The sequence below is a fragment of the Somniosus microcephalus genome, unplaced genomic scaffold (genome assembly GCF_052327205.1).
Source record: "Somniosus microcephalus isolate GS21.2 unplaced genomic scaffold, FLI_Smic_1.0 scaffold179, whole genome shotgun sequence".
NCBI lineage: Eukaryota > Metazoa > Chordata > Chondrichthyes > Squaliformes > Somniosidae > Somniosus > Somniosus microcephalus.
Window position 1 is genome coordinate 2,572 of NW_028225366.1, and position 11,419 is coordinate 13,990.

Here is an 11,419-nt window from a genome sequence, read left to right on the forward strand (position 1 = left end):
CTCTCCGGTCCCGGCCTCTCTCTCTCTCTCTCTCTCTCTCTCTCTGTCCCTCTCTCTCTCTCTCTCTCTCTCTCCGGTCCCGGCCTCTCTCTCTCTCCGGTCCCGGCCTCTCTCTCTCTGTCCCTCTCTCTCTCTCTCTCTCTCCGGTCCCGGCCCCTCTCTCTCTCTCTCTCTTGTCCCGACCCCTCTCTCTCTCTCACACTCACCCTCTCCCGGTCTCCAGGCCCAGTCCTCGGCCTCTCCTCTCTCGGGCTCACTGCGCAGGCGCTCACCCTCCGCCCCCTACCCGTGTCTCAAAATCCGGGAAAAGATCAGAGTAAACCCGATTGATCTTCAATTCATTTTTGTGGATTATTGTTTTAAGTCATAAAGGACTTTAAAATAATAAATGGGGTGAGGGCTCAGTCTAAGCAAGATAACTATTCACAGTGGCCATTGTTAATTGTAGGGAAAGTGCCTCAGCATCGTGCTTACGCTCTGATTAAAATGAATTCAAAATATCGTGTTTGTCCCGCTGAAGATCCGAAAGAAGTGGTTAGTCTGTAAATATAAGATGCAGCTTATGTGAGCGATGGTGGTATAGTGGTGAGCATAGCTGCCTTCCAAGCAGTTGACCCGGGTTCGATTCCCGGCCATCGCAACCGAGATTTTTTTAACCCCTCGCAGGTCAGAACTGATTTATGGGAGACCTTACAACAGGATTTTATAACAAATAAAAATCTTAATTACAATTGACAGAATACTTTCATCAACTAATAAATGGGTTCTCAGTCAGAAGCAATGTTAAAAATGGTAGTTAATAAAACTTTAATCCTCCATGATTGTCCATCCATAATACAGCTGCCTGTCAGTGCTGTGTTATTTCAGCCTCCAGACTGTATTGAAAGCGATAGCATTGCCCTCAAATAGCCCAGAATCCCGGACACAGCAACACACGTGTTGGGAAGCTCACCCTGGCTACACAAGGACACTCAGTATTACACCACCCACAATGGGACACACACACAATGACACACAGAAAACCAGCAAGGGGCTTTCAGGACACACAAAGGGAGAGCTAGAGAAAGACACTGAGGATACCAGAGAGAGACAGACAAACAGACTGAGTAACACGAGCCAGAGACAGAGACTGAGGGAAAGACAGAGACTGCGAGAGAGACAGAGGGAGAGATAGACAGACAGGGAAAGAGAGACTGAGAGGAAGGGAGGGACTGGTATGAAGATGTTTTCTGTTGTGTAAATGTGTTCCCTATTATGTAAAGGTGTGCCCTGTTGTGTAATGATATTCTCTGTTGTTTAACGATGTTCTCTGTTGTGTAAAGACGTTCCCAGTTGTGCAAAGATGTTCTCTGTTGAGTAAATATGTTCTCTGTTGTGTAAAGATTTTCTCTATTGTGTAAAGCAGTTCTGTTGTGTAAATATATTTTCTGTTGTGTAAAGGCGTTCCCTCGTGTGCAAATATGTTTCCAGTAGTGCAAAGATGTTCTCTGTTATGTAAACTTGATGTAAGTAAAATATAAAGTGTGATAAAAGTAAGTGCGCTGCAACAGATGTTTTTCATTGGTGTAAATCAGAATGCAAATAGCATAGGATGTTTTTTGATCCATCGATCTCTGGGTTATGGGCCCAGCATGCTTCCGCTGCGCCACTCTGCTACTGGGTACAAGTCTGCTCCAGCTGCCTGTCAGTGCTAAGTGTTAGCGAGACAAATTTCAGCCTCTAGACTGCATTGAAAGCGATAACACTGAGGAAAACAGAGAGAGGCACAAAGATGTTCCCTGTTGTGTAAATGTGTTCCCTATTGTGTAAATGTGTTCCCTGTTGTGTAAATCTGTTCCCTATTGTGCAAAGGTGTTCCCTGTTGTCTAAAAGTGTTCCCTGTTGTGTAAAGGTGTTCCCTGTTGTGTAAAGGTGTTCCCTGTTGTGTAAAGTTGTTCTGTGTCACTGTCCGTCTCCTCACTGTGACCTTGTGCCAGGGTTTCACTGCGGCCAAGACCACCATCTGGTGGTGGAGAGGCGGTGCTGCAGGAATGTGTTGAAAGGGGAAAGTCGAGGCTGCTGCCTGTTTGCAGCATTTGCAGCTTATGTTGGTGCGAATAAAATGATTTGAAAATTGTGTCGCAGGTTTTTGTGCTTATTGCAGGTAGGCAGTTGATGTAAGTAAAGTGTAATAAAAAATAAGTGCGATGTGATCAGCAACAGATCGCTCTTGTTGGTGTAAAACAGAATGTAAATAGCAGAGGATGGTTTCGATCCATCGACCTCTGGGTTATGGGCCCAGCACGCTTCCGCTGCGCCACTCTGCTACTGGGTGCAAGTCATCTCCAGCTGCCTGTCAGTGCTAAGTGTTAGCGAGACAAATTTCAGCCTCCAGACTGCATTGAAAGCGATTACACTGAGGAAACCATAGAGTGGCACAAAGATGTTCCCTGTTGTGTAAATGTGTTCCCTATTGTGTAAAGGTGTTCCCTGTTGTGTAAATGTGTTCGCTGTTGTGTAGATGTGTTGCCTGTTGTGTAAAGGTGTTCCCTGTTGTGTAGCTGTGAGCGATAGAATAGATCAGAGTAAACCCGGGGAAAGATCAGAGTAAACCCGGGGAAAGATCAGAGTAAACCCGGGGAAAGATCAGAGTAAACCCGGGGAAAGATCAGTGTAAACCCGGGGAAAGATCAGAGTAAACCCGGGGAAAGATCAGAGTAAACCCGGGGAAAGATCGGAGTAAACCCGGGGAAAGATCAGAGTAAACCCGGGGAAAGATCAGTGTAAACCCGGGGAAAGATCAGAGTAAAGCCGGGGAAAGATCAGAGTAAAGCCGGGGAAAGATCAGAGTAAACCCGGGGAAAGATCAATGTAAACCCGGGGAAAGATCAGAGTAAACCCGGGGAAAGATCAGAGTAAACCCGGGGAAAGATCGGAGTAAACCCGGGGAAAGATCAGAGTAAACCCGGGGAAAGATCAGTGTAAACCCGGGGAAAGATCAGAGTAAACCCGGGGAAAGATCAGAGTAAACCCGGGGAAAGATCGGAGTAAACCCGGGGAAAGATCAGTGTAAACCCGGGGAAAGATCAGAGTAAACCCGGGGAAAGATCGGAGTAAACCCGGGGAAAGATCAGAGTAAACCCGGGGAAAGATCAGAGTAAACCCGGGGAAAGATCAGATTAAACCCGGGGAAAGATCAGAGTAAACCCGGGGAAAGATCAGAGTAAACCCGGGGAAAGATCAGTGTAAACCCGGGGAAAGATCAGAGTAAACCCGGGGAAAGATCAGAGTAAAACCGGGGAAAGATCAGAGTAAACCCGGGGAAAGATCAGAGTAAACCCGGGGAAAGATCAGAGTAAACCCGGGGAAAGATCGAAGTAAACCCGGGAAAGATCGGAGTAAACCCAGGGAAAGATCAGAGTAAACCCGGGGAAAGATCAGAGTAAACCCGGGGAAATATCAGAGTAAACCCGGGGAAAGATCAGAGTAAACCCGGGGAAAGATCAGAGTAAACCCGGGGAAAGATCAGAGTAAACCCGGGGAAATATCAGAGTAAACCCGGGGAAAGATCAGAGTAAACCCGGGGAAAGATCAGAGTAAACCCGGGGAAAGATCAGAGTAAACCCGGGGAAAGATCAGAGTAAACCCGGGGAAAGATCAGAGTAAACCCGGGGAAAGATCAGAGTAAACCCGGGGAAAGATCGGAGTAAACCCGGGGAAAGATCGGAGTAAACCCGGGGAAAGATCGGAGTAAACCCGGGGAAAGATCGGAGTAAACCCGGGGAAAGATCAGAGTAAACCCGGGGAAATATCAGAGTAAACCCCGGGGAAAGATCAGAGTAAACCCGGGGAAAGATCAGAGTAAACCCGGGAAAAGATCAGAGTAATCCCGGGGAAAGGTCAGAGTAAACCCGGGGAAAGATCAGAGTAAACCCGGGGAAAGATCAGAGTAAACCCGGGAAAAGATCAGAGTAATCCCGGGGAAAAATCAGAGTAATCCCGGGGAAAAGATCCATGCTAGTATTAGCCCTAATTTTGTTTAATATCCTCTTGTGTGGCGCCTTATCGAAATGCCTTCTGAAAATCCTAATACACCACGTTGTACGAAAGGCTGATATTTAAAGATATTTAGTAGATGAGAATCATATATGTATAAACTGAAGTGTAGCCATTGACCAAATAATATTACCCATAATTACTCCTGGGTAACTAAGATACTAAGACTTGTTCAGAATGCAGCTGCGAAGGACGGTCACAGGCAGTTTTGATTAAGCTTTGATAACAAACAGCCACAGGCTGCAAGTGAAGCTCAAATTGTTAAACAACATATTATAATGCTAAGTAGAAATTAGCGTTCGCTTAACAAAACTAATTGCAACAATATTTAAAGGATAATTAGTATAAGGATGTAAAACGGGAGAGATCATGGAAGTTTAGGTATTTATCTGGTAAATTGAAGTGAGATAGTCTGGATGCTTCAAGACTAGTGAAACAGCGCTGACACTGGCCCCTGGTATAAAGGCCTTGTACCAGGGAGGCAGGAAATGAAAGAGATGCGGCAAATTCCAATGCAGTGAAAAGCTATAAGCAAGATAACAAGACAGCGGGGCAGAGTTAGGGGAAAAGTACTGGAAAAGGAGTGGCCAGGTTACTAGCCTTAACCTGAGTTACAATGGTATTTTGACCATTAGAACCAATTAAAACAGGTGAAGACCATATATGGACACTGGCCAGACGAACTGTTGATAAGGAAAGGGTTAAAACCTCAATACTCCAAGAACAACTTTACACAAGGTTTTGCTGCGAAGAAAAGGAACAGACACACGACAACATTGCCTGTGTCCGAAAGGCTCCAGAGACCAAGGGTTGCGACTATGGCCTTTTGTTAAGTATTGATTACGCTGTAAGCTTAATAAATCTGACCTATTGCTCAAATATACTGGCTGCTGCCTATTGGTGTCTTGTCCAAGAACTCTGAGAGGTCACTTGATTGACTTACAATGTCCACTGGTTCCCCCTTATCTGTTCTGCTAGTTACAACTTCAAACAACTCTAACAGATTTGTCGAACGCGATTTCCCTTTCATAAATCCGTGTTGACTCTGCCCAATCCTGTAATAATTTTCAAAGTGCACATTCTTAATAATAGATTCTAGCATTTTCCCCACTACTGATGTCAGGCTAACTGGTCTGTAGTTCCCCGTTTTCTCTCTCCCTCCTTTCTTAAATAGTGGGGTTACATTTGCTACCTTCCAATCCGCGGGAACCGTTCCAGAATCTAGGGGATTTTGGAAAATGTCAACCAATGCATCCACTATCTCTATAGCCACCTCTTTCAAAACCTGAGGATGTAGGCCATCAGGTCCAGGGGATTTATTGGCTTTCAGACATGAGGAGACCCAGAGGGTGAGTTGGGGGTCTGGAACTCGCTGCCTCGAAAGGGCGGTAGAGGCAGAAACCCTCATCGCATTTAAACAGTACTCGGACATGTACTGGAAGTGCCGTAACCTACAGGGGGACGGACCCAGAGCTGGAAAGTGGGATTAGGCTGGATGGCTCTTTCTCGGTGGCCGAGTGGACTCCTTCGATGCCGTGAATTTGTGCGAATCACAAAACATGATTTCGCAGCGAATTATTGTGATCAGGAATGCACTGCCTGAAAGGGCGGTGGGAGCAGATTCAATCCTAACTTTGGAAAGGGGATCTGAATAAACACTGGGAGGAGGAAGGATGCAGGGCTGTGGGGGGGGGGGAGAGTGGACAGGCGGGCAGGGACTGACGGGACGGGGCCAGCACCGAATTAATGGGCCGACTGGCCTCTTCCAGTGCGGTGTCACTCCCTGTGAATGGACTCAGACCCCGCCCCCTGGGCACCATATGACAGGAGAGGCCCCGCCCCCTGGGCACCATATGACAGGAGAGGCCCCGCCCCTTGGGAACATTGTGACAGGAGAGGCCCCGCCCCCTGGGAACATTGTGATAGGTGAGGCCCCGCCCCCTGGGGAACATTGTGATAGGTGAGGCCCCGCCCCTGGGGAACATTGTGACAGGAGAGGCCCCGCCCCTGGGGAACATTGTGATAGGTGAGGCCCCGCCCCCTGGGAACATTGTGACAGGGGAGGCCCCGCCCCCTGGGCACCATATGACAGGTGAGGCCCCGCCCCCTGGGCACCATATGACAGGTGAGGCCCCGCCCCCTGGGAACATTGTGACAGGATAGGCCCCGCCCCCTGGGGAACATTGTGACAGGAGAGGCCCCGCCCCCTGGGAACATTGTGACAGGAGAGGCCCCGCCCCCTGGGAACATTGTGATAGGTGAGGCCCCGCCCCCTGGGAACATTGTGACAGGAGAGGCCCCGCCCCTTGGGAACATTGTGATAGGTGAGGCCCCGCCCCCTGGGAACATTGTGACAGGAGAGGCCCCGCCCCCTGGGAACATTGTGATAGGTGAGGCCGCGCCCCCTGGGGAACATTGTGATAGGTGAGGCCCCGCCCCCCTGGGGAACATTGTGACAGGTGAGGCCCCGCCCCCTGGGGAACATTGTGATAGGTGAGGCCCCGCCCCCCTGGGGAACATTGTGACAGGTGAGGCCCCGCCCCCTGGGAACATTGTGTCGGGAGAGGCCCCGCCCCCTGGGCACCATATGACAGGAGAGGCCCCGCCCCCTGGGGAACATTGTGATAGGTGAGGCCCCGCCCCCTGGGGAACATTGTGACAGGTGAGGCCCCGCCCCCTGGGAACATTGTGACAGGTGAGGCCCCGCCCCCTGGGAACATTGTGACAGGTGAGGCCCCGCCCCCTGGGAACATTGTGACAGGAGAGGCCCCGCCCCCTGGGAACATTGTGATAGGTGAGGCCCCGCCCCCTGGGAACATTGTGACAGGAGAGGCCCCGCCCCCTGGGCACCATATGACAGGGGAGGCCCCGCCCCCTGGGAACATTGTGACAGGAGAGGCCCCGCCCCCTGGGGAACATTGTGACAGGAGAGGCCCCGCCCCCTGGGAACATTGTGACAGGAGAGGCCCCGCCCTCCAGGGCACCATATGACAGGAGAGGCCCCGCCCCCTGGGAACATCGTGACAGGTTAGGCCCCGCCCCCTGGGAACATTGATATAGGACAGGCCCCGCCCCCTGGGAACATTGTGACAGGAGAGGCCCCGCCCCCTGGGAACATTGTGATAGGAGAGGCCCCGCCCCCTGGGGAACATTGTGATAGGAGAGGCCCCGCCCCCTGGGAACATTGTGACAGGTTAGGCCCCGCCCCCTGGGAACATTGTGGCAGGAGAGGCCCCGCCCCCTGGGAACATTGTGATAGGTGAGGCCCCGCCCCCTGGGAACATTGTGACAGGAGAGGCCCCGCCCCCTGGGAACATTGTGATAGGAGAGGCCCCGCCCCCCTGGGGAACATTGTGACAGGAGAGGCCCCGCCCCCTGGGGAACATTGTGACAGGAGAGGCCCCGCCCCCTGGGAACAAAAGGCCCCGCCCCCTGGGAACATTGTGACAGGAGAGGCCCCGCCCCCTGGGAACATTGTGATAGGAGAGGCCCCGCCCCCTGGGAACATTGTGATAGGAGAGGCCCCGCCCCCTGGGAACATTGTGATAGGAGAGGCCCCGCCCCCTGGGAACATTGTGATAGGAGAGGCCCCGCCCCCTGGGGAAACATTGTGATAGGAGAGGCCCCGCCCCCTGGGAACATTGTGATAGGAGAGGCCCCGCCCCCTGGGAACATTGTGATAGGAGAGGCCCCGCCCCCCTGGGGAACATTGTGATAGGAGAGGCCCCGCCCCCTGGGGAACATTGTGATAGGAGAGGCCCCGCCCCCTGGGGACATTGTGACAGGAGAGGCCCCGCCCCCTGGGGACATTGTGACAGGTGAGGCCCCGCACCCTGGGGACATTGTGACAGGAGAGGCCCCGCCCCCTGAGGACATTGTGACATGAGAGGCCCCGCCCCCTGGGGACAGTGTGACAGGAGAGGCCCCGCCCCCTGGGAACATTGTGACAGGAGAGGCCCCGCCCCCAGGGGATATTGTGACAGGAGAGGCCCCGCCCCCTGGGAACATTGTGACAGGAGAGGCCCCGCCCCCTGGGAACATTGTGACAGGAGAGGCCCCGCCCTCCTGGGCACCATATGACAGGAGAGGCCCCGCCCCCTGGGAACATTGTGACAGGAGAGGCCCCGCCCCCCTGGGAACATTGTGACAGGTTAGGCCCCGCCCCCTGGGAACATTGATACAGGACAGGCCCCGCCCCCTGGGAACATTGTGACAGGAGAGGCCCCGCCCCCTGGGAACATTGTGATAGGAGAGGCCCCGCCCCCTGGGGAACATTGTGATAGGTGAGGCCCCGCCCCCTGGGAACATTGTGACAGGTTAGGCCCCGCCCCCTGGGAACATTGTGACAGGAGAGGCCCCGCCTCCTGGGAACATTGTGATAGGTGAGGCCCCGCCCCCTGGGAACATTGTGACAGGAGAGGCCCCGCCCCCTGGGCACCATATGACAGAAGAGGCCCCGCCCCCTGGGAACATTGTGACAGGATAGGCCCCGCCCCCTGGGGAACATTGTGACAGGAGAGGCCCCGCCCCCTGGGGAACATTGTGACAGGAGAGGCCCCGCCCCCTGGGAACATTGTGACAGGAAAGGCCCCGCCCCCTGGGAACATTGTGACAGGAGAGGCCCCGCCCCCTGGGAACATTGTGATAGGAGAGGCCCCGCCCCCTGGGAACATTGTGATAGGAGAGGCCCCGCCCCCTGGGAACATTGTGATAGGAGAGGCCCCGCCCCCTGGGAACATTGTGATAGGAGAGGCCCCGCCCCCTGGGAACATTGTGATAGGAGAGGCCCCGCCCCCCTGGGGAACATTGTGATAGGAGAGGCCCCGCCCCCTGGGGAACATTGTGATAGGAGAGGCCCCGCCCACTGGGGACATTGTGATAGGAGAGGCCCCGCCCCCCTGGGGAACATTGTGATAGGAGAGGCCCCGCCCCCTGGGGAACATTGTGATAGGAGAGGCCCCGCCCCCTGGGGACATTGTGACAGGAGAGGCCCCGCCCCCTGGGAACATTGTGACAGGAGAGGCCCCGCCCCCTGAGGACATTGTGACATGAGAGGCCCCGCCCCCTGGGGACAGTGTGACAGGAGAGGCCCCGCCCCCTGGGAACATTGTGACAGGAGAGGCCCCGCCCCCAGGGGACATTGTGACAGGAGAGGCCCCGCCCCCTGGGAACATTGTGACAGGAGAGGCCCCGCCCCCTGGGGAACATTGTGACAGGAGAGGCCCCGCCCCCTGGGAACATTGTGACAGGAGAGGCCCCGCCCTCCTAGGCACCATATGACAGGAGAGGCCCCGCCCCCTGGGAACATTGTGACAGGAGAGGCCCCGCCCCCTGGGAACATTGTGACAGGTTAGGCCCCGCCCCCTGGGAACATTGATACAGGACAGGCCCCGCCCCCTGGGAACATTGTGACAGGAGAGGCCCCGCCCCCTGGGAACATTGTGATAGGAGAGGCCCCGCCCCCTGGGGAACATTGTGATAGGAGAGGCCCCGCCCCCTGGGAACATTGTGACAGGTTAGGCCCCGCCCCCTGGGAACATTGTGACAGGAGAGGCCCCGCCCCCTGGGAACATTGTGATAGGTGAGGCCCCGCCCCCTGGGAACATTGTGACAGGAGAGGCCCCGCCCCCTGGGAACATTGTGACAGGAGAGGCCCCGCCCCCTGGGAACATTGTGACAGGAGAGGCCCCGCCCCCTGGGGAACATTGTGACAGGAGAGGCCCCGCCCCCTGGGGACATTGTGACAGGAGAGGCCCCGCCCCCTGGGGACAGTGTGACAGGAGAGGCCCCGCCCCCTGGGAACATTGTGACAGGAGAGGCCCCGCCCCCTGGGGAACATTGTGACAGGAGAGGCCCCGCCCCCTGGGGAACATTGTGACAGGAGAGGCCCCGCCCCCTGGGAACAATAGTGACAGGAGAGGCCCCGCCCCCTGGGAACATTGTGACAGGAGAGGCCCCGCCCCCTGGGGAACATTGTGACAGGAGAGGCCCCGCCCCCTGGGAACATTGTGACAGGAGAGGCCCCGCCCCCTGGGAACATTGTGATAGGAGAGGCCCCGCCCCCTGGGAACATTGTGATAGGAGAGGCCCCGCCCCCCTGGGAACATTGTGATAGGAGAGGCCCCGCCCCGTGGGAACATTGTGATAGGAGAGGCCCCGCCCCCTGGGGAACATTGTGATAGGAGAGGCCCCGCCCCCTGGGAACATTGTGATAGGAGAGGCCCCGCCCCCTGGGAACATTGTGATAGGAGAGGCCCCGCCCCCCTGGGGAACATTGTGATAGGAGAGGCGCCGCCCCCTGGGGACATTGTGACAGGAGAGGCCCCGCCCCCTGGGGACATTGTGACAGGAGAGGCCCCGCCCCCTGGGGAACATTGTGACAGGAGAGGCCCCGCACCCTGGGGACATTGTGACAGGAGAGGCCCCGCCCCCTGAGGACATTGTGACATGAGAGGCCCCGCCCCCTGGGGACAGTGTGACAGGAGAGGCCCCGCCCCCTGGGAACATTGTGACAGGAGAGGCCCCGCCCCCAGGGGACATTGTGACAGGAGAGGCCCCGCCCCCTGGGAACATTGTCACAGGAGAGGCCCCGCCCCCTGGGGAACATTGTGATAGGAGAGGCCCCGCCCCCTGGGGAACATTGTGACAGGAGAGGCCCCGCCCCCTGGGGAACATTGTGATAGGTGAGGCCCCGCCCCCTGGGAACATTGTGACAGGAGAGGCCCCGCCCCCTGGGGACCTTGTGACAGGTTAGGCCCCGCCCCCTGGGGAACATTGTGACAGGAGAGGCCCCGCCCCCTGGGGACCTTGTGACAGGTTAGGCCCCGCCCCCTGGGAACATTGTGACAGGTTAGGCCCCGCCCCCTGGGAACATTGTGATAGGTGAGGCCCCGCCCCCTGGGAACATTGTGACAGGAGAGGCCCCGCCCCCCGGGGAACATTGTGACAGGGAGGCCCCGCCCCCTGGGAACATTGTGACAGGAGAGGCCCCGCCCCCCTGGGGAACATTGTGACATTAGAGGCCCCGCCCCCCTGGGGAACATTGTGACAGGAGAGGCCCCGCCCCCCTGGGGAAAATTGTGACAGGAGAGGCCCCGCCCCCTGGGGAACATTTTGACAGGAGAGGCCCCGCCCCCCTGGGGAACATTGTGACAGGAGAGGCCCCGCCCCCTGGGAACACAGTGACAGGAGAGGCCCCGCCCCCTGGGGAACATTGTGACAGGAGAGGCCCCGCTCTGCAGGGAACATTGTGACAGGAGAGGCCCCGCCCCCCCGGGAACATTGTGACAGGTGAGCCCCGCCCCCTGGGAGCATTGTGACAGGAGAGGCCCCGCCCCCCAGGGAACATTGTGACAGGAGAGGCCCCGCCCCCTGGGGAACATTG

The 11,419-nt window shown here is 56.1% G+C and overlaps 1 non-coding gene across 1 annotated transcript; it reads left to right on the top strand.

The window, feature by feature from the left end:
• Positions 1-568: 568 nt before the first annotated feature.
• On the top strand, positions 569-640 carry trnag-ucc (transfer RNA glycine (anticodon UCC)). The gene has a single exon. It is a non-coding gene; the product is annotated as a tRNA-Gly (tRNA).
• Positions 641-11,419: the final 10,779 nt, after the last annotated feature.